We start from the raw sequence: 18,877 nt of genomic DNA, 5'->3' as shown, positions 1-18,877 counted from the left end.
AGCAGGTCAATTAGAAAACAGCTTGCAGCTAAGTCTTCACAGGCTGAGCACACAGAAGTCTCTGATTATGAACATCAGAAGGGCCCCAACATGATGAACAGCTGTCTTCCACTACCTTTGCTGAGGTGACTTGGGGAACATCTCCTGTTAATTGCATACTTGGGAAACCTTCTCTTAGGAAGGCACTAAAGGATGAGCACTGGGATGAGGGATGAATTTTCTTTGTATGGCAAAATTATGAAGTATACAACACACCTACTATGCCAGACACTCTGTGCGAACATACTATAGGGGACTCCCAGACCTGTTGAGACACCTGAACCTCATCTATAGTGTGCTCAGTTATGAACCTGGTGGTCAGATTTTTTCTTTATCCGTGTCACTGGCAAGACCCAGCATGTATATGTCATCCCTAACTGCCCTTGAGAAGTTGGTGGTGAATTCTTGAATTGTTGCAGTCCATGTGGTGTAGATACATCCACCATACTGGCAGGGAGGGAGTTCGAGGATTTTGATTTGTGACAGTGACGGAATAGTGTTATATTTCCAAGTCAGGATATTGTGTGGCTTACAGTGGAACTTGCAGGTCATGGTGTTCCCATGCATCTGCTGTCCTTGTCCTATGTGGTAGAGGTTACAGGTTTGGAAGGTGCTGTCAAAGGAGCATTGGCAAGTTACTGTAGATAGTACACACTGTTGCCACTGTGCACCAGTCGTGGAGAGACTGAATGTTTAAGGTGCTGTATGTTGTGCCAACCAAGCAGGATGCCTAGTCCAGGATGTAGTCAAAATGTTTGAGTGGTGGAACTGACCTCATTCAGGCAAAGCACGCTCCTAACTTGTACCTTGTAGATGGTGGACAGGCTTTGGGGAGTCAGGAAATGAATTAGTTGGTGGAGAATTCCCAGACTCTGACCTGTTCTTGTAACTGCAGTATTTGTAAGGCTGGTCCAGTTAAGTTTCTGGTCAGTGATGACCCTCAGGTTGTTGCTGGTGGGGATTCAGTGATGGTAATGCCATTGAATGTCATGGGGAGATGGTTAGATTCTCTCTTGTTGGAGATGGTTATTGCCTATCACTTGTGTGTCACAAGTATGTGGCAAGGGTATTCTATGACCATCCACTTTATCTACTGCCTTCTGAATGGGCCCCTGATTGCTCAAGCTCCTGAGGCTGTTGCTACTCGGCTTCTTCCAACTGTTTCTCCATCTAGTAAAGACTGGCAAAAATATCATCGTGATGACGGCAGAAAACTTTTTGAAGTAAACTAGGGTAAAGTAAAATGTTTGCGAGAAGCCCTTTGGATGCTGGAGTCTCAACTTATTTTTTTAAATCTTTCATGGGATGTGGGTGTCGCTGGCTAGGCCAGTGTTTATTGCCCATCCCTTATTGCCCTTGAGATGGCGGTGGTGAGCCACCTTCTTGAACCACTGCTGTCCATTTGGTGTAAGTACACTCACAGTGCTGTTAGGGAGGGAGTTCTAGGATTTAGTCAGGATGGTGAGTGGCTTAGAGGGGAACTTGCAGGTGGTGGTGTTTCCATGCGTCTACTGCCCTTATCCTTCTAGGTGGTAGAGGTCCTGGGTTTGGAAGGTGCTGTCGAAGTAGCTTTGGTGAGTTGCTAACTGCAAGTTAGATAACGAAGATCCAATAAGCCAATCTATGGCAGTTGCATGTCCCTTTTATTTGGCATCAGTGAATTTGTGTGGCATTAATCCTGTCAGGTTTATGGGTTGGTCTCAAGCTGGGTGAGTGTCTCATTTCAACAATTTAAAATCGTGTTGTGGTGCTGATGACATCATCGCACCATGACTTTTGCAGGACAAGTGGGACGATACCTGCCTCAGGCGGTCTCCTACTGAATGAGTTTTCTGCTCAGTTAAAATGACATGTCAGGAATATGACACAGATCCCCACTCTGCTATTTTAATTATTCGTCTGTCCATCTTTTGTGCTGGTGGGCTGGGTTAATATCATGTGAACTGAAGAAAAGGGATTCAAAGATTCAACTTATTTCTTAACAATGGAGATTTACTGAATATGCACGGCAACCTTTTCACAGGATGCCTTTGAGATGCTGAAAAACAGCGAAACTTCAGGAGAAAGAGGTTAAAACAGGGAGACGTCAGGAAAAAGGAGCTAAAACAGCTAGACTTTGGGAAAGAGGCTAAAACAGCAAGACTTCGGGACAGAGAGGTTAAAACAGCGAGACTTTAGGAAAGAGAAGCTAGAACAGCTAGACTTTGGGACAGAGAGGTTAAAACAGTGAGGCTTCAGCAAAGAGAAGCTAAAGCAGCTAGACCTTGGGACAGAGGTTAAAACAGCGAGACTTCAGGAAAGATAAGCTAAAACAGCAATACTTTGGGACAGAGAGGTTAAAACAGTGAGACTTCAGGACAGAGTGGTGTTATGACAATGCAGTTGGTAAAGCTGAGTTATTTAAAAATCTTAGAGGAAAACTTTAAACAACTGTCATAACCTATATTTTATATTTGTATTTTTGAGATGCAGCTCTAAATTCAGGAATCAGACCACCAATTCTCGAGAGGTTTTATATTAAACTAAATGAAACATTTTATTAATTTATACAGGTTAAATATATACACATGGCTACAAATTACTACTATCATAACTTTTAACAAATTCCCAAACTAATCTCCATTAAGGCAACAGCAACCCATAGACTTAACCAGACACCAGGCAAAGCATTTTCACCTTATGAATTCAAAATGAGGTTCTTTTCACTTTGGTCCCTGCGGAGACAGTTGTAGGCTAATAGCTGCTTTGATCTTACATTGCCTCTGCCCCTCCACACACAAAAACTGCTATCAGGTTATATCCAGCACATCTCATTGAATGTAAATTCTCATTGTATCACTAGCATCTTTAAACTCCACCTCTTCTAACAATAAAACCTCTTTTATATTAGTAATATAAACATATTGCTTGGTGCCAGATTTCACCCCACTTCTTGAATGCTCTATTCAAAAAAGGCAAATGCACCCTACCTCTCTTACACCTCAAAACTAGTACACATCAAAGCATCCAGACTAGCCAGCTTTAATCCAATTAAGACACAACCACAGACTAAACCTCTATTTAAAAAAAAAAATTTCCAATAACGTTATATACATTAATAGCTTCAATGTCAGAGCTTAAAACAGCGAGACTTCAGGACAGAGAGGTTGAAACAGCAGGACATCGGGACAGAAGATAAAACAGCGGGATTTCAGCAAAAAACAGAAAGGAGAGCTGGGAGTTTTAGTTTGAAAAAAAAGTGAACAGTGACATCACAGAAAAGCCATAAGTTGATTGGCTAGTGAGTAATTGCTCTTCGGGAGAGTTTGTAAATAGCTGGAAATTAGAAGAAACATACATTTTAAAATATTTTATTTTAATTGGTGAAGTTCTGTTCTATTACTAAGGTTTAAATTAGTACAGTAAGCGATGGTAAGGAGAGGCACTAAATAAAATAATAAAGGGAAATAAATAACTAAATAAAATTAATGAATTAAAATGCATTAAGGATGGCAGGGCAGGTGATGTGTTGTGACTGCAGAATTTGGAAGGTCCTGAATACCAGTGTGATCCAGGACAAACACAACTGCAGTAAGCGTCTGTGGCTTGAGGAGCTTTGGCTCAGAGTCATTGAGCTGGAGACTGAGCTACAGACTCTGTGATACATCAGGGAGGGGGCAAGTTACCTGGATTCTTTATACCAGGAGGCAGTTGCACCCCTTAGGATAGGGTCTTCTGATTTGGTCAGTGGTCAGGGACAGGAGGATGTGACTGTAAGTGAGGCAGGTAAGGGGACCCAGAAGACTGGAGTACAGGAGCCTCAACCCTTGCAGTTGTCCAACAGGTTTGAGGTTCTTTCAGCTTGTTTGGATGAGAGCAAGGGCTGCAGGATGGATGAGCAAACCGACCAGGATGTTGTGGTACAGCAAGCCATTCAAGCGGGGGGAGTAAATAGGAATGTAATGGTACCATAGAACCATAGAAAAGTTATGGCGTAGAAAGAGGCCATTCAGCTCATCATGTCTGTGCCAGCCAGAACAAGATGAAAAAGAAACTAGCCACTCATTTTAATCTCACTTTCCAGCACCTGGTACGTAGCCCTGCAGGTTTCAGCGCTTCAGATGCAGATCCAAGTACCTTTTAAATGAGTTGAGCATTTCAGCCTCAACCACCCTCTGCGTGAAAAAGTTTTTCCTCGTGTCCCCTCTAATCCTTCTACCAATCGCCTTAAATCTATGCCCTCTGGTAATTGACTCCTCAGCTAGGGGAAACAAGTCTGTACTGTCTACCCTGTCTGGGCCCTTCATAATAGGTCACCCCTCAGCCTCTGTTCTAATAGTTGTATCCAGTCCACACTCGCCAGCTCACCTCTGAGCTTTGTAAAATTTGTCTTCCCCCTATTTAGAACTTTCACTCCTGTTCTATCTTTGTCTTTTGACATAATTATGCTAAATCTAACTGTATTATGGTCACTATCTCCAAAATGGTCCCCCGCTGCTACTTGATCCACTTGTCCAGCTTCATTTCCTAAGACTAAATCTAGAATTGCGCCCCCACCCCTTGTTGGGCTTGTTACATGATGACTAAAAAATATCTCTTGAATGCAGCTCAAGAATATTGCACCCACTGTGCCCTTCACACTGTTCATATCCCAATTGATATTGGGGTAATTGAAGTCCCCAACGATGACTGCCCTATTCTTTTTGCACTCAGAAATCTGTCTACATGTTTGCTCTGCTAACTCCCTTCCCCTATTTGGGGGTCTATAGTACAATCCTGGCAGTGTGGCTGCCCCTGTTTTACTTCTGAGCTCAACCCATATGGCATCGTTTGATGATCCATTTAGCATATCATCTCTCTTCACAGCTGTAATTGATTCTTTAACCAATAATGCTACACCTCCCACCTTTTCTATAGAAGTAAACCAAAGTAAAATAAAGTAAACCCCCTCTCTATCCTGGCTGAAAACTCTATATCCCGGGATGTTGAGCTGCCATTTTTGCCCCTCCTTAAGCCAAGTTTCCGTTATAGCAACGATATCATGTTGCCATGTGTCTATCTGTGCCCTCAGCTCATTGACTTCATTTGCTATACTCCTTGCATTTACATATATGCCTTTTAATGCTGACAAATTTCTGTGATGCACACTTTTTAACCCGTGTTTCTTCTGTCTTTTAGAGTTACCCACTAATTTTCCATCTCCCATTCCCTGCTCTGACTTTGCCCTCAGGTTCTCATCCCCCTGCCAATCTAGTTTAAACCCCTTCCCCAACAGCACTAGCAAATCTCCCTTCGAGGATATTCATCCTTGTCGTGTCAGATGTAGACAGTCCAGCTTGTACAGGTCCCAACTTCCCCAGAACTGGTCCTGATGCCCTAGAAATCTGATGCCCTCCCTCCTATACCAGCTTTCCAGCCACGTGTTTAATCATTCATTTCTCCTATTTCTATACTCGCTTGCACGTGGGCCTAGGAGTAATCCTGAGATTGCTGCTTTAGATGCCCTGCTTTTCAATCTCCTTCCTAGCTCCCTAAAGTCTGCTTTCAGGACCTCATCCCCTTTCCTACCTAAGTCTTTGGTACCAATGTGGACCATGACCTCTGGCTGAGCACCCTTCCCCAGAAGAATGTCCTGCAGCTGCTCCATGACATCCTTGATCCTGGCACTAGGGAAGCAACTTACCATCCGGGAGTCATGTCTACAGCCACAGAAATGCCTATCTGTCCCCCTAACTAATGAATCCCCTATCATTAAAGCTCTTCCTTTCTTCTTCCCTCCAATACAGCTGAGCCGCTCGTGGTGCCACAAACTTGGCTCTGACTGCACACCTCTGAGGAACCAGTGCCCTCACCGGCTTCCAAAATGGAAAACCGATTTGTGAGCAGGGCCCCAGGGGACTCCTGCACTACCTGCCTAGTTTTCTTGGACTGTTTGGCGGTCACCCATTCTCTTTCTGCCTCCAGGCTCCTAAACTGCGATGTGACAACCTCTCTGGACGTGCTATCCACATAGCTCTCAGTCTCTTGGGTGCACCACAGTGACTCCAGCTGCTGCTTGTGCTCTGAAACCCGGAGCTCAAGGTTCTGCAGCTGGTGTCACTTCCGGCACATGCGGTCGTCTGGGACATCGGGAGTGTCCACGATTTACCACGTACTACAGGACACACATTCCGCACGACCAAGCTATCCTGCCATGGTTTCAGTTTACTTCTTTTACATTTACTTTATTTTACTTTGGTTTACTTCTATTAACTTTACATTGCTTGGCCCTACTTGATAAACCTTAAACCTTACCAAAAGTACAGTTCCCAGTTTATTTTAAACCTTAGGAATAGAATAAACCTTAAACTTATTAGATACTCACCAGATACTCACCTAACAGCTAGCTTCTTCTCCAACCAATCAAATTGCTTCTTTCCTGTGATGTCACAATTTGTTTTTTTCTCACGTTCCTTTCGAACTCAGCGCGGGCCGATTCCGAGCAGCTGACAGGTCCGCCTCTCCGACTGCTCTTCCCGAAGGTGAGTGATGTAGGCTGTGCTCCCCGGGCTGTATTATTTCCTTCCCGCTCTGTGTACCTCCCGCAGGTTCTCCTCTCCGACTGCTTTTCCTGAAGGTGAAGGTGGTAGGAGGGGACAGTATAGTTAGGGGGATGGAGACAGATCTCTACAGCTGAGAGCAAGAGTCTGGACAGCTATGTTGCCTGCCCAGTGCCAGGGGTCAGGACATCTGCCCTGGGCTGGAGAGGAACTTGCAGTGAGAAGGGGTGAATCTAGTTGTCATGGTTCTTAAAGATACCAACAACATCGGTAGGACTAGGAAAGAAGTTCTGGTGAGGGAGTATGAGCAACCAGAAGCTAAAGTAAAAAGCAGAATCTAAAGGGTAATAATTGCGGGATTATTGCTGAAAAAAAGAGACATGTCTAAGCTTTTCACCTTGCACTCATCAGGACACTCGCAAGAATACCAGTATAAGGGGGAAACAACAATTTATACTGTATGTGAAGAGAGTGCTGATTGGTTGGCAATGGCATTGCCGTGGAGAATGCACCACTGATGGTGACTGACAGTTAACTGCCAAGCATTGTTTGAAATTTAAACCAGGCAGCTTTACGCTGACTGGTCAAGGCATTGCCCTGAGGAATGGGTCAGCAAATAGCTGTCAGTTATTTTATTTAGCCGAAACAGGTGCAACAGAACCATTGGGAAGAATTTTTGGGTCGGTGAGCAGGGGCGGGGCCCATTCGCCGACGTGTAAAATGATGTGCAGTGACGTTGGGCAAATGTCCCAATGTCACTACGCGTCATTTAGATTTTCAGTTCGGCGGGCTCGCAGCCAAACTGTCAAAGGCCTGTTAAGGCTATTTAAATAGTTATTAAAGCAATTAACAGGGCTGCCGTTCCAACCTTAAGGTCGGCAGGCAGGCGAAGAACCCAGGCAGCCTTCGCATTTTTCATGGAACCTCATCCACGGGCGGGATGAGGTTTCATTAATTAAATACATTTTTTTATCAAAATTCATGAACATGTCCCAGCTCATGTGATACTGTCACATGAGAGGACATGTCTTAAAATATTCCCTTTTCTTTATTTAAATTTTTAAACCTTAAACTAATCTCTCTGAGGCACAGAGGAGCCTCAGGGAGATTTCTCTGCTCTTTTGCATGCATGCGTGTAAGAGCGCAGGCCCCGACTCAGGGAATCCCCCCACCCCCACCGCCCCCCGCCCCCCGCCTGCACAGGGAGTGCTCAGCGGACGTGCATCATGCTGGGCGAGCCTTAATTGGCCCGCCCACGTAAAATGGCGGCGCGGCCCCAATCGGGGGCACTGCTCGGGTTTGCCCCCGCCCCTGCACAACCCCACCCCCCCCACCCGACGGGGGGGAAATTTCTGCCCATAGAACCATAGAAAAGCTATGGTGCAGAAAGAGGCCATTCAGCCCATTATGTCTGCACTGGCCAAAAAGAGAAAAAAGAAACGAGTCGCTCATTTTAATCTCACTTTCCAGCACCTGGTCCGTAGCCTTACAGGTTACATCACTTCAGATGCAGATCCAGGTACCTTTTAAATGAGTTGAGCATTTCAGCCTCAACCAGCAACTTAGACAGTGAATTCCAGATGCCCACCACCCTCTGGGTGAAAAGGATTTTCCTCATGTCCCCTCTAATCATTCCATCAATCACCTTAAATCTATGTCCCCTGGTTATTGACTAGGGGAAACAAGTCTTTTCTGTCTACCCTATCTAGGCCCCTCATAATTTTGTACACCTCAATTAGGTCACCCCTTAGCCTCCTCTGTTCTAAGGAAAACAACCCTATTCTATCCAATCTCTCCTCATAGCTGCAATTTTCGAGCCTCGCAACATTCTTGTAAATGCACTCTCTCCAGAGCAATTATGTCTTTCCTGTAATGTGGTGACTAGAACTGTACACAACATTCCAACTGTGGTCTAGCCAGCATTTTATACAGTTCCATCATTACATCTGCTTTTGTATTCAATATCTCGCCCAATAAAGGAAAACATTCCATATGCTTTCTTGACCACCTTGTCCACCTGTGCTGCCACCTTCAGGGACCTGTGGACATGCGCTCCAAGGTCTCTCGCTTCCTTAACCCTCTCAATAACTTCCTGTTTATTGAGTATTCCCTTATTTTGTTTGCCCTCCCCAAATGCATTACCTCACACTTTTCTGGATTGAATTCCATTTGTCACTTCTCAGCCCACTCAACCAAACCATTAATATCATACTGGAATTGACAGCTATCCTCTTCACTATCAGCTGCGCGCCAACAGCAAGAGCCCCAACACTGAACTCTATGGATCACCACTGGAAACTGTTTTTTATTCGCAAAAACATCCATCGACCATTACCCTTTGTTTCCTGTCACTGAGCCAATTTTGGATCCAACCTACCACCTTCCCCTTTGTCCCATGAGATCTCACTTTCCTAACCAGTCTGCCATGTGGGACCTTGTCAAATGCCTTACTGAAATCCATGTGGACAACATCCACTACACTAGCCTCATCAATCATCCTTGCTACTTCCTGAAAAAATTCTCTCAAGTTAGTAAGACATGATCTTCCCTTAACAAAACCACGCTGACTATCCTTGATCAATCTGTGCCTTTCTAAGTGACAGTTTATCCTGTCTCGCAGAATTTGTTTCCAATAATTTGCCCACCATCAAAGTCAGACTGACTGGCCTATAATTTTCTGACCTATCCCTCACATCCTTTTTAAATAATGGTACAATGTTCGCAGATCTTCAATCCTCTGGGACCTTGCCTTTATCTAGTGAGGATTGGAAAATGATCCTCAGAGCATCCGCTATTTCCTCCCTCACTTCCTTCAGCAGCCTGGGATACAATCCATCTGGCCCAGGTGAATTATCCACCTTCAAGGATGTCAGTCCCTCCAGTACTTCATCTCTCACTATGCTCATTGTATCTAATATTTCACACTCCTCCTCTTTAACTAGAATGTTTGCATCGTCCCTCTCCTGAGTGAAGACAGAGACAAAGTACTCATTGAGAACCCTGCCTGCATCTTCTGCATCAACCCGCATGTTACCATGTACATCCATGATAGGCCCTACCTTTTCCTTAGTTATTCTCTTGCTTTAAATGTACTGGTAAAATATCTTTGGGTTTTCTTTGATTTTACCTGCCAATGTTTTTTTGTATCCTCTCTTTGCTTTCCTAATTACCTTTTTTATTTCATCCCTGTACTTTCTATACTCCTTTAGGCTTTCTACAGTATCAAGTATTTTGTGACTGTCATGAGCTTTCTTTCTCTGCTTTATCTTGGCCTGTATGCTCCAGGGGACTACAGATTTAGCAGTATCACCCTTTTTTCTTTCTGGGGACATGTCTACGCTGTACCTGTAGAATTTCGCCTTTGAATGCCTCCCACTGGTTTGACAATTTTTCCTTCTAATAGATGTATCCAGCCCACAATCGCCAGCTCACCTCTCAGCTTTGTAAAATTTGTCTTACCCCAATTTAGAACTTTTACTCCTGTTCTATCTTTGTCCTTTGCCATGATGATGCTAAATCCATCTATATTATGGTCACTATCTCCAAAAAGGCCCCTCACTGCTACTTCATCCACTTGCTCAGCTTAATTTCCTTAGACTAAATTTAGAATTACACTCCCTCTCGTTGGGCTTGTTACGTGCTGGCTTTGTTACGTGCTGGCTAAATAAGTTCTCTTGAATGCAGTTCAAGAATTTTGCACCCTCTGTGCACTTCACAATGTTTGTATCCCATTTGATATTGGGGTAGTTGAAGTCCCCGACGATTGTTTTTGCACTCAGAACTCTGTCTTCATATTTGCTCTGCTAACCCCCTTCCACCATTTGGGGGTCTGTGGTACACTCCTAGCAGTGTGGCTGCCCCTATTTTAGTTTTGAGCTCAACCCATTAGGCTTCATTTGATTATCCATTTAGTATATCTTCCCTTTTCATAGCTGTAATTGATTCTTTAACCAATAATGCTACACCCCTACGTTTCTTATCCCCCTCCCGATCCTGCCTGAAAACTCTATATCCCGGGATATTGAGCTGCCATTTTTGCCCCTCCTTAGCCAAGTTTCCATTACAGCGATGATATGCTGCCATGTGTCATGTGTGCCCTCAGCTCATCGGCTTTATTTCCTATGCTTCTTGCATTTACATATATGCCTTTTATCACTGCCAAATTCCTCTGCTGTACACTTTTTAACCTGTGCTGCTTCTGTCTTTCAGAGTCACTCACTGATTTTCCATCTCCCATTCCCTGCTCTGAATTTGCCCTCCAGTTCCCATCCCCCCACCAATCTAGTTTAACCCCCCCCCCCCCCCCCCCCCCCACAACAACAGCACCAGCATATCTCCCTGCACGGATATTTGCCCCCCGACCTGTTCAGGTGTAGACCATCCGGCTTGTACAGACCCCTCCTTACCCAGAACCAGTCCCGCAAAGAACAGGGCACTGTGTATTAATATATGTAGCTTCCAGTAGACACAAATGTGGCACATTGCGAGCCCGACTGACAATCTTAAATTGGTTGTCAGCGTAATTCTTAGCACGTTGAGGATTATTTAGCCAATGTTGTCCAATCGCAGAATCACATCTAATGTTGGGCACTGTGTTTTGAGTTTTGCAAGCACGGGCTGGTTGGGTAGGGTTTGTTCCCTGCCTGTTGCGAACAGCAGCTGGGTCATGCTATTTGATATGATCTGCCAAATGAGTAATGTGATATGTGGATTTCAGTGCCAGTGTGATGCTAGGTATGCAGGCCGTACGTCCCAAAGACTGGCAAATCGTATCAAATAGCATGTCCCAGCCACTGTTCGCAACGGGCAGGGTACAGACTGTACCCAACCAGCCCATACTTGCAAAACTCAAAACACAGTGCCCAACATTAGACGTTATTCCACGATTGGACAACATTTGCTAAATAATCCTCAGTGTGCTAAGAATTACACTGCCAACCAATTTAAAATTGTCAGTCGGGCTCGAAATGTGGCTCATTTGCGTGTACTGGAAGCTTCTGCAGACAGAAAGAACATGTACATACATTGCGCCTGTTTCAGCTAAACAAAATAAGCGACAACTATTTGCTGACTTATTCCTCAGGGCAATGCCTTGACCAATCAGGGTCAAGTTGTCTGATTTAAATTTCAAATAATGCTTGGCAGTTAACTGTCAGTCACCATCAGTGGTGCATTCTTCATGGCAATACCATTTGCTAACCAATCAGCACTCTCCTCACATGAAGTATAAATTGTTGTTTTCCTGGTTATATTGGTATTCTGGCAAGTGTCCTGATGAGTGCAAGAGTAAAAGCTTAGACATGTCTCTCTTTCAGCAATACTCAAATTCCATACTACCAAATTTCTAATCTCTGGATTATTACCTGAGCCACGGGTAAATTGGTGTCAGGTAAATAATAGTAGAAAGATGAATGCGTGGCTCAAAGATTGGTGCGCGAGAAATGGGTTTCGATTTGTGGGGCACTGGGGAAAGTGGGAGATATACTGTTTGGATGGTCTACACCTGAACCATGCTGGGAACAGTATTCTGGTGAATCGTTAAACCAGGCTGGTTGTGAGGCCTTTAAATTAAATAGTGTGGGAAAGGGATCATGTGAGAGGAAATATAGTAAAGGGAAACAACAAAGTAATAGAACAAGGCAGCAATTTGGGTAATGATTACCACAGAGTGACAGGAAGGGACGGAACATACAATTGCAAGAGTGCACCAGCAGATAAGGCCAGAGATTGCAAAAATTGTAAAACAAAACAGAGTTTAAGGCCGTATATCTGAATGCACACAGCAGTTGTAATAAAAGGGGTGAATTGTTAGCACAGATAGAGATAAATTTGTATGAACTGATAGGCATTACAGAGACATGGTTGATAGGTGACCAAGGCAGGGAACTAAATATTGAAGAGTATTTGACATATCAGAATGACAGGAAGCTAGTAAAAGTTGACAGGGTAGCTCTGTTAATTCAGGATGGCATTAGTTCAGAGAGATGACCTTAGCTTGAAAGATCAGGATGTAGAATCAGTTTGGGAAGAGATAAGAAATAATAAAGGTAAGAGGTCACTTGCGGGAGTAGTTTATAGGTCCCCTAACAGTAGTTGCACTGTAGAACAGAGCATACAGTAAGTAATAAATGAGGCATGTAAGAAAGGTACCTCAATAATCATGGGTGACTTTAATCTACATGTAGATTGAGAGAATCAGATTGGCAAAGGTAGCCTGGAAAATGAGTTCATAGAGGGTATTCTGGACAGTTTCTTAGGCCTGGATTTTTCCTATAGTGGGTGGGCACAGAGCCTATCACCACCTGCGATTGGCTGCATTTTATGCGGGTGGACCATTTAAGGCCTGCCCAGCGTAATGCGCAGCTGGTAGCACTCAGCGCTACCTGTGCGGGCGGGGGGAGGAGGGAGAATTGGGGTCTGCACTCTTTCGTGCGTGTGCGCGAATGAGTGCAGCAATCTCCCTGAGGCACGGAGCTGCCTCAGGGAGATTGAATGGTTATGAAAATGAATATAGAATGGATTTAAAAATCTATTCAAACATGTCCCCTCATGTTTGTAAAGGTGGGAAAGTGTATTTACTTATTTTATAAAAGCCTCAGGAAACCTCATCCCGCCCATGGATGAGATTTCCTGAAAAATGCAAAGGCCGCTCGGGCTTCTCACCTGCCCGCCAACCTTAAGGTTGGACGGGCAGTGTTCTTAACTACTTTAATTACTTTATTAATGACCTTAATAGGCTGTTGACATTTTGGCGGACGTGCATCTGACTCCGGTGTGTGCCCGCCAAACAAAATATCGCGATGGCGCGCGATGATGTCGGGACGCACGCCTGACATCATCACACATCATTTTACACGTCGGTGTGTCAGGCCCGCCCCCGCACACTGACCGGAAGATTCTGCCCTTAGAGTGATACATTCTAGAACCAACCAGGAGCAGGCTATCCCAGGCATAGTAAAGTGCAAAGAGACAGAATTGATCAATAACCTCATGGTAAAGGAGCCTCTAAGTGACAGCAACCACAGCATGTTATAATTTCACGTTCAGTTTGAAAGTGAGAATTTGGCTCCATGACTAATGTTTTAAACTCAAATAAAGGTAACTATGAGGGTGCGAAGGCAGAGCTGGCCGAGGTTAACTGGGAAACCAAGTTAAAATGCAGGAAAGTAGAGTTGCAGTGGCAAACTTTAAAAGAGATATTTAACAACTCTCAGCAAAGATTTATCCCAGTGAGAAAGAAGGGCCCTTTGAGAAGGATGCATCATCCATGGCTAAGTAAGACAGGATAGTATTAAATTGAAAGAAAGACTGCCCAAATCTGCAAAAATTAGTGGCAAATCAGAGGACGAGACAAACTTTAAGAACCAGTAAAGAGTGACTAAAAAGATAATAAAGAGGCAGAAAGCAGAGTATGAGAGAAAGCTAGCCAGTAATATAAAAACAGATCGTATCTGTTTCTACAAGTATTTAAATAGGAAAGGAGTAACTAAAGCTAGTGTTGGTCCTCTACAGAGCGAGTCTGGGGAATTGAAAATGGAAAACAAAGAAATGGTGGAGGCGTGGAACAGCTATTTTGTGTCTGTCTTTATGGAAGAAGACTTAGAAAACTTCCCAAAGATAATTGAAAACCAAGAGGTGAGGGGGGGTGGAATGAACTTAAAACAATCACCATCGCCAGGGAAAAGGTGCTAGGAAAATTAGTAGACTAGAATGTATGGTAGCTAAATTTGCCAATGACATCAAGATAGGTAGGAAAGTAAGTTGTAAAGGGGAGGTGGAGAATCTGCAAAGTGATATGGACAGCTTAATGAGTAGGTAAAAATTTGGTAGATGGAGTATAACGTGGGTAGATGTGAACTTGTCCATTTTGGCAGGAAAAATAAAAGGCAGTATACTATTTAAATGGAGAGAGATTGCAGAAGTCAGTGATACAGAGGGAGTTGGGTGTCCTGGTACATGACTCACATATAGTTAGTATGCAGGTACAGCAAGTGATTAGGAAGGCACATTGAATGTTGATATTTATTGCAAGAGGACTGGAATATAAAAGTGGGGAAGTTTTACTGCATCTGTACAGGGCCTTAGTGAGACGACATCTGGAGTACTGTGTACAATTTTGGTCTATTTGAAAAAAGATATAGGGCAGAAGTTTCCTCCCGTCGGGGGGGCGGGAGGGAGTTGAAGAGCAGGCGCGTGGAGGCGCACCTCTGATCGGCACTTCCGATTGGGGGCGTGTCGCCATTTTACGTGGGCGCGCCAATTAAGGCCCGCCCAGCATGATGTCTGCAAGGAAGCACTATGCGCTCCTTGTGCAGGAGGGGGATGGAATACCTCAGCAGAGAGTGCGCTCTTTCGCGCATGCGCACAAAAGAGCGCACTCATCTCCCTGAGGCAAAGTGCTGCCTCAGGGAGATCGGCTCTATAATAAAAAAATATTAAAAATAGTAAAAAAAAATTCCGTGACATGTCCCCTCATGTGCCACTGTCACATGAGTTGGGACACGTCCTTAACTTTTAAAAACACTTTCATTAAATTTTTTAAAACCTACATGAAACCTCATCCCGCTTGTGGATGAGGTTTCATGCTTTTTCTAATTCCTGCCAGGGCTCCTGGCCTGCCCGCCAACCTTAAGGTTGGATGGGCAGTTCCATTAATTACTTTAATGAATCTGTCAATGGCCTCAATTGGCCGTTGACAGGTCGGCGGGTGCACAGCTGATTTTGCTGAGCCCCCGCCTACCCGAAAATTTAAATGGGGTGCGATGACTTTGGGAGTTCCGCCCGATGTCACCGTTGGTGAGCGGGCCCCGCCCTCCGCTCGCCAGCGGGAAATTCCTGGCCATAATTACTTTAGAAGTAGTTCAGAGAAGTTTCACGGGACTCAATCCTGGGATGAGGGGCTTATCTTACGAAGACAGGTTGAACAGGCTAAGCCTATACCCATTGGAGTTTGGAAGAATGAGGGGTGAGCTTATTGAAACACATAACATCCTGAGGGGACTGGATAGGGTGGATACTGGGAGGGTGTTCCCTCTTGTGAGGAAAACTAGAACTCGGGGACATAGTTTAAGAATAAGAGGTCTCCCTTTTAAGACAGTGGTGAGGAGAATTTTTTTCTCTCAGAGGATCATTTAGAGTGTGGAATTCTCTTCCCCAGAAGGTAGTGGAGGTTGGGTCTTTAAATTTATTCAAGGCTGAGTTAGATAGATTTATGTTAGACAAGGGAGTCAAGGGTTATGGGGGGCAGACAAGAAAGTAGAGCTGAGTCCACAACCAGATCAGCCATGATCTTGTTGAATGGTGGAGCAAGCTTGAAAGGCCGAATGGCCTACTCCTAAGTCTTATGTTCCTTTGACATAGATAGAGGTAAAGGTGGGTAGCCTTGTTAGCCTGGGTCTTGGTGCAAATATGTAAGAAGGTTGCAAACCTGAGAATGGTAACAAGATAATGTAACCTGGGGGTTTATCTATTCTAAGTAGGGGTGGCATATTGTGTGAAACATTCCCTCTTTTTTGTTTTTCGCAGCCTATTTAATTAAGTGTGCAAACCTTTAAATATTTTTCAGTCGCCCGCACGCAGTAACTTAAAAGGGGCCAATTTGTGCTTGATTTGCGTGGGAACTTCCATGTTGATGCACAGTCACACAGCTTAGAGGGAACATTGATTGTGAACCCTTGGACTGGCTCCATTGTACTGTTTGTTCCTTCAAAGCTGTTGCTGAACCTTACAATCTTTTGAATGCTTAGCATGACAAACATGTGGGATACAAGTGAAGCTTGGAACAGTTGTCTCAGTGAAATCTTAATCATATTTCATAGCAAATCCCACCAACACACTCAAATTGAAAGCATGGACTGTAGGATGGCCATATGGACCCATCAGTTACCCCGGTGTGAAATACGGTAGTGTAGTGAATTTCCTTTGGCAGCTGTTTATGTCGCTGAAAATAGAGAAAAATGTTGGTCAGATTGAATAATCATCAGTCAAATGTTTGGTACATCTTGAGCAATAACCTGACTAATATTGCGTAAGATCTTTTTGTTCAGTTAGAAGGGGGCACAGACAGAAGAATTGACGTAGGGAATGGAGTATAAAAATAGGGAAGTCTTGCTAAAACTATACAAGGCACTAGTTAGACTACACCTAGAATATTGTGGACAGTTTTGCTCCCTTTATCTAAGGAAAGATATACTGGCACTGGAGGCAGTCCAGAGAAGGTTCACCAGGTTGATCCCAGGTATGGAGGGATTTTCTTCTGAGGAGAGGTTGAGTAAGTTGGGCCTGTACTCATTGGAGTTTAGAAGAATGAGAGGCGATCTTATTGAAACATATAAGATTCTTAGGAGGCTTGATAGGGTAGATGTTGAGAGGTTGTTTTCCCTTGTGGGAGAGTCTAGGACCAGAGGGCATAAACTCAAAGTAAGGTATCACCCATTTAATACAGAGACGAGGAGGAATTTCTTCTCTCAGAAGTTAGTGAATCTGTGGAATTCTTTACCACAGAGGGCTGACGAGACTGGGTTGTTAAGCATATTCACAGCTGAGATAGACAGATTTTTAATTAGTAAGGGAATCAAGAGTTATGGGGTAAAGGCAGGAAAGTGGAATTGAGGATTATCAGATCAGCCATGATCTCATTGAATGGCGGATCAGGCTCGATGGGCCAAATGGCCTACTTCTGCTCCTACATCTTATGGCTTTATGGACTTTGAGCTTTTGGTCGCCTGTTATTTAATTTCTCATATCACTCTCACTCTAATCTCTTCGTCCTCGACCTCTGAAACTGTTCCAGTGAAGCTCAACATAAGCTCCAGAAACAGCAACTGATCTTTTGATTAGGCACCTTTACAGCCTTCTGAACTCAACATTGAGTTCAACCATTTCAGATTATGATGTCTACCCCCATTTTTCCGATGGAAACTGTTGGTAATGATTCTGCTGTTCCTATCTACAACTCCTTTAGACCCATCTTTTGCTTCTTTACTTGTCCCATTATCATCTCCTTTGCCTTGCAGCATCATCCCTTTTAATCATTTAATCTCTTCTACCTTCCACCCTATCACAGACCTTCTCTTTTGTTCTCTTCTCACTTCCCGTTTTCTTGTACATGCCCCCCGTACATGCTTAAAACCTATTACATATCTAACTTTTCCCAGTTCTGATGAAAGACCGTCGGCCTGAGGCTTAACTATATTTCTCTCTTTGCAGATGCTGCCTGACCTGCTGAGTATTTCCAGCATTTCTGTTTTTATTTCCTTCTGTGTTGGTCTGTGTTGAGCCTGTGGAGGTAGTTCACTTGTTCATTGCCAGTTAAGTATGCTAGGGCCTGTTGACACAGTTGATATCATAATGAAATATGAAACTGGTCTGGCTATGGTGCTAGTTGAACTTATAGCTTGATTCATTTGGTCTTCATCTAGAGACATGGAAATCTGTGTTTGGGAGCATTTTAAAAGGAAATCCAATATTTGCCAAAAATTGCCAAATGAATAGGCTGTCTTCTGCCTTACAGAAAATCAAGGGCTACATTGTGATTCCCAATTATGTGATGTCTTCATTCTGTGTGAGAGCAAAGAGTTTAATGCCCTCCCCATGTTGAGATTGGTGGCGATGCGGGGTGGGGGGGGGGCATTTAATTGGCTTGGGGGGTGGTAGGTGGGGATCCCGCTGCCCTCCTGCCTCTGCCTCGGTTAAGTCCATGGTGGTAAGGGTTGTGGACATGGGCAAGGGCCTCATCCTGCCACCCCGGTGTTCAGGCAACGGCCTGGTGGGCTTCCGGTTATTCCCTCATTCAAAGGTAGGCCCACTGAGAACCAGACCCTACCCTTCCAACCCACTCCCCTGCAACCCCTACCCCATGATCCCCCTCCTGCCATCACTCACCTGTGGCCTGGGTCCCTTGGCGATCCTGGGCCTCGGATGTATGCATTACCAGCAGCAACCACCACCTCCCCAGTGGCGAGCTAGCGGTCTCTGATTGGCTAGCAGCTCTTGGTGGGCGAGACTTCTGCCCCTCAGGTCGCTGCCCAGTTATGTGTCTGATCGGCACTTAGTGAGGTGCGCCTTCCTGGAAAGAGGTGGTGCAGGGCTTTCACCAGCTCCCTAGCTGGCAGAGGAGACCTACATTGCCTACATTAAATTCCGGCATGTGGGCAGTGCAAAGTGGAATCCAGTGCAATGATCATTACAAGTGGGGGATCCAGCAAGATATTTAATTCTCAATTTTATGCACACCCTCTCCCTCCTTTTCCCGGGACATGCTCCTGTTAATCAGAAAATACCAGGAAAGTGAAGAGTGGGTCTTTCAGAATTATTAGTTT

At 44.4% G+C, this 18,877-nt stretch overlaps 1 protein-coding gene across 3 annotated transcripts in view; it reads left to right on the top strand.

Moving 5' to 3' along the window:
* LOC144688497 (DNA (cytosine-5)-methyltransferase 3B-like) overlaps positions 1 to 18,877 on the top strand; it is a 338,320-nt gene that overhangs the window by 164,543 nt on the left and 154,900 nt on the right. The gene's annotated exons all lie outside the window — the stretch shown is intronic.

Source organism: Cetorhinus maximus, chromosome 13, assembly GCF_964194155.1.
Source record: "Cetorhinus maximus chromosome 13, sCetMax3.hap1.1, whole genome shotgun sequence".
NCBI lineage: Eukaryota > Metazoa > Chordata > Chondrichthyes > Lamniformes > Cetorhinidae > Cetorhinus > Cetorhinus maximus.
Note: the sequence above shows the minus strand (reverse complement) of the source record. Positions and strands in the feature narration are given on the sequence as shown.